Here is a 4,980-nt window from a genome sequence, read left to right on the forward strand (position 1 = left end):
CTTTGTTATTCTTCTCTTTCTTCTTCTTCTTCTTTTTTTTTTTTTTTTTTTTGTTCAGTAATAGAATCTACAGATTGTCCTGAAAAGCTATTGTAGTTCAATATGGCTGTCTTCCCTGACATTTACATGCATCTCAACTTTATTTATTTTACTGCATAGTACCTAGCTGCCTGTCTGGAGAAATGAAGATCGCACATTCAGCAATTTATGCAATCCCAGCCTCAAGACTATTTTACTGTCTGTTGAATAATTAGCAATGTGCGTGAAGATAGAATATACAGTAAGTTGCCTGACTTTGGGCAAAAAAAGATTAGAATGACAAATAGTCAGACTCTAGGGTCAAATGCTTTGCCAGTAGTTGCATATGTTTATGCCAAAATACATAAAGAAATGTCACTTCAGCACATGAGTGATGACAAACACTCCAAGTGGGGCTGCAGTTCATCAATCATTTCAAATGTGCAGATTGGGTTTACCTATATAAACAAAAGCAATAAAACTACTCAAAGCCTCACCTTAAACAATTCAAGCATGACATAAACACTGTTACTGCACAGTCAAGCCCCATTTTACTTGAGAAGCAGTCAGAAATGTCCTGACAAACTATGATTTATTAAGATTAATAAAGCACGTCTTTAATAAAAAAAAGTTCTGCTAATATTTTGCATAAATATGGGAATCTCATTCAGCATCATAGTGCATCAGAAAGCATATGCAGCAGGGAGTATGATTAATGAACCTTAGAACTGTAGATTCACAGTCATTCTCAACAAGGGTTCAGGTTCAGAAGGATGAGCACAAAGATATCTTGAGGTAAGAATGCACAACAGGTAGGTTGCTCTGGGCTCATTTTAATGATTCATTAAGGTGAATTAATGAAACTATTGCATATTTCCAAATCTTTTCTTTACTCCCTAGGATGTTTTTGAAACATTGATCTTTTAAATGTTTGCTAATGTTTTAAAAGAAGGTATTCTGTGGCCCTATTCCATGAAGAGAAGGCCAAGAGGTTCAAGACCATAGATTGTGGAGCAGATTGAAGCCGCAGATTCATCCAAGGTCACATATCACTTCTTTTCATTGAAAAGGTGCGTAGTGTAAGCTTGAGACCTATATTCTCATTCTCTTCCACCTGTGAACTGTGTCTGACACTAATACTATAATTGATTCTTTAAAATAAGTGGAAGTGTAAGGCAGCAATACTACTGTTCTATAATTAAAGAAGATTTGGCCCAGAGCAGGCAATACAGCTACTAACAACCAATGAAGACGCCTCTGTGTCTATCCATAGAAAACTTAAATGATTTGTTTCATTTTATTATGTTTTTTCTATATTAAGGTATAAATAACAAATAAAATAGAATATATTTATAGTTTATAACATATGTATGTGTGTGTATATATATATACATACACATATATATACATATATAAATGATCACAATCAAGCTAACTTCTTATAGTTACAATTTCTGCATGTTTATGGTGAGAATATTTAAGATCTAATCTCAGCAATTTTAAAGCATGGAATTTATTATTATTATTAAAATTAAAAATTATAGACACTACGCTGTACAATAGATTCCCTTTTTTTTTTTTTTTTTTTTGAGAGCTTTTTGCTACAGGACGCCTGCACTTGCCAGAAAGACAGAGAGACAGAAAGTGAGAAATCACCCCCCAGGGGGATGGCCACACTGCAATCCCTTCTCCTCCATTCTCCTCTCAGAATCTTGGGCACACATGCACACACACGACTGGCATGAGTTTAAGCCACTGCGTCCAGGACCTGAACCACGATTGACTACACGGTAGTCCAGCGACATAACCATTATGCCAACTGCTGGTCCCTGTACAATAGATTTTTAAACCTTAGTCATCCTGTCTAAGTTTTATCTTTTTATTGGCAACTCCCTAAGTTTAACTTAAGTTTTTGGGATTTGGAGTTGTTTAATTTTTTTTCTTTATTCATGATGGACCATGTGCACATGCACTTAGGGAATAAAAGAGAATGCTCTACAAAGGGTCTGGTCATCCTATCACCCGCTTCCTCCAGCCTTCCAGCCCCTTGGATCTTGTGTTCATATGTATACACACTATGCTTCAGGCTGACCAAGCTGGGGATTTGAACTGTGGTCGCCATGAGGAATACAGCTTCTCTTGAGCAGTGCATTATCGCTGCACCATGGAGCCAGCACATCTCCAAGATAAATGTTTTAATTCCTGAAGGATATTGATTCAGCCGAACTATACATTCTTTAAAATTTCAACTCAATTTAACGAAAAGTGAGCAGGTTTTTTTTTTGTTTGTTTTGTTTTTTTTTTTCAAATTTTCTTTAACTTTAATGTGTAATTGAATGTTCAGGGCATAATTGGAAGATCAGAAACCTTATGGCAAATTTTAAATTTCATTTAGCCAACTTCGTGGATTTAGAAGTGTTTGAAAAATTCAGAAAAAGGTTTAACTTATAGCTTAAATAAATTTGTATTTTTATAAGTAGTCATTTTTGTTGTATTGCATTTTGAGACCAAACTCACTAACCAAAATTAGTGAGTTTTGAGATATTTTCTTTAAAATGTGACCTTATGATAATATTCAAACAGAAAAGGTGATTAAAATGAACTTTCCAAATACTCCAAAATTACAGAAAATGGGAAATGCATCCTTAGGGATGATGAAAGAATGCTACTTTAAAATGGCTACAGAATAATTGGCTTGCCTAATTAGCCATTCTTCCATATCCATGGTCATCTATATTCCCTGGAAACAGATACATCAGGAATCCAGGGATTGGGCATCATCCTGGTCTGCCAAATTTAATAAATAATATACTGGGCAGAAATAACTTGACAAACTGAAAACTAAGAAATTCAAAGATGATACAAGGCCCTGCCCTATCTGCAAAGAACTCCAGCCCAATGAGAAAAAAAAATACCATTTCTCCTGGAAATTAAAGTCGGAGGTGCTATCTATAAAATGAAGAGCCTGACTCATGGAAAGCTTTGTGTAAACCTTAGATTCATCACTGTCCAGACCCAATTACTGTGAAACTCATTTGGATTGAACTTAAATTGCTGATTTTCAGTCTCCTTTTTCCCAGATGTCATTAGATTTTAATTTAACTCTTCCTCCAAAACAAGTTTTGCATCAAATTTAACAAGAAAGGGGTATTTTTCTTGATTTTTCTCTCTCCTCTCTATCTCTCTCTCTCTCATGAACACACACACAAACACACATGTATTTTGATCTAAATTATTGGTAGTACGTATTGGTAATGTCTTGGGCTGTGTTTCCCTAAAAAGGCAGAACCTGAGATATAGGGTTCAGGTAGATTTTTGCTATGAAAAATCTCAAGACATAGGAATGCATATGTTTCTATCCAGCTCAACAAAATTGATATATTTGGGGTCATATCATGCTTTTTTTAGGGACTGTATTGTATATTGTAAGCTTTTTAACAGAGTACTTGGCCTCTTCATGCTAGATGTAACTTCCACTCCCAAGTTGTGACAACCAAAAATGTCTGATGACATTGCTAAATATCCCAGGACCTGAAGGAGGGAGAATCACTGGTGTAGAATGACATCAGAAGTAGAACAAGTTATTCCAAAAGTGTGGTATTAAGCTAGTCACTACTGAGTCATCTGGGGCTCTATTTTTCTGAGAACCTTCTGAATATATAAGATGTCACTATGCTTTGTTCAAAGAGGGGTAAGAGAAGGGTATATTGTCTACGAGGTCATATCTGTTATTTTCCAATGCTCACCTGATGGAGTATTGATTGATTCCCTGTACTTCTCTGTGTGTAGGTCAAAATGGCTTGGTTGGTTCAAATGGACATCCTACAGGTCTTCAGAAGATCTTAAGTCAAAAAGTAAGCTGTTGTAGAGTATCAAAGTTTCTCATTACACTTGCATGCATTGCTTATGTTAGCCACTACTGGAGTACAAAGTGGACAGAGTGAGTGTAAGTTGGAACCTACAGAATGTCAGATGGAACCCAAACACACATTATGTTACTATTTAAGACTTTGGATTTTAAAAATATATAAATGTATTTAGTGGAGAATAGAATACATATATATGGGGTTGTATATGTGTAAGTCCTGACTTTGCTCTGTAAAAAGCAAGATCAACAATTAAATTGGCTGAGGAGACACAGAAGGTATCCATAGGATAGAATGTGCCCAAAACAGAGATGCTGTATTAAAATTAATATCTGGGACCAGCAGTTAGTGTAATGGATATGTCGCTGGACTCCCATGTAGTCAACTGCAGTTCAAGTTCTGGACCTGGTGGCTTAAATTCACATCAGGCATGTGTGCGTGTGTGCCCAACATCCCGAGAGGAGAATGGAGAAGAGATTGCAGCGTGGCCATCCCTCCTGGGGGGTGATTTCTCACTTTCTGTCTCTGTCTTTCTGTCTTCCTGGCGAGCACATACACCCTATAGCAAAAATCTCTCCAAATAAATATAATAAAATAAAATATAATATAAAATAAAATAAAATCAATATCCACTCTAGTCAATGATTTTGGATTTTGCTCTTTAATTCATGCATTTAAAATGTATTTAAACTATAATATCAGGTAAAAGAAACACAAGGAAATTGTCAAATTCTTAGAGCACTAAAATGTGAAGTGCATAAAAATAAGACAAAAAGTATGAAATCCAATTAAAATTTCACAGGAAACTTGCTGCAAGAACATATTCAGTTAAAAAGCTAATCATAATTTTTCAAATAAAATTTACCTTTCCATTTAAGTTTTATTTCTTCTTAAAGAAGACATTAGTTCATTACGTGCATATTTAACTAAATATTACATATTTATATAGGTAAATGATAAGAATATGTGCATATATAGATACGCACATATGTATTTATACACATGCTCAAAATTCTTTTTCACTTTTCATTTAGCTTATTAAAAATGAATACAAACAGACTCTGAGCTCCAGGACCCTCTAAGAGCTTATAGCCTG

The sequence above is a fragment of the Tupaia chinensis genome, unplaced genomic scaffold (genome assembly GCF_000334495.1).
Source record: "Tupaia chinensis unplaced genomic scaffold, TupChi_1.0 Scaffold149168_1, whole genome shotgun sequence".
Lineage (NCBI taxonomy): Eukaryota > Metazoa > Chordata > Mammalia > Scandentia > Tupaiidae > Tupaia > Tupaia belangeri.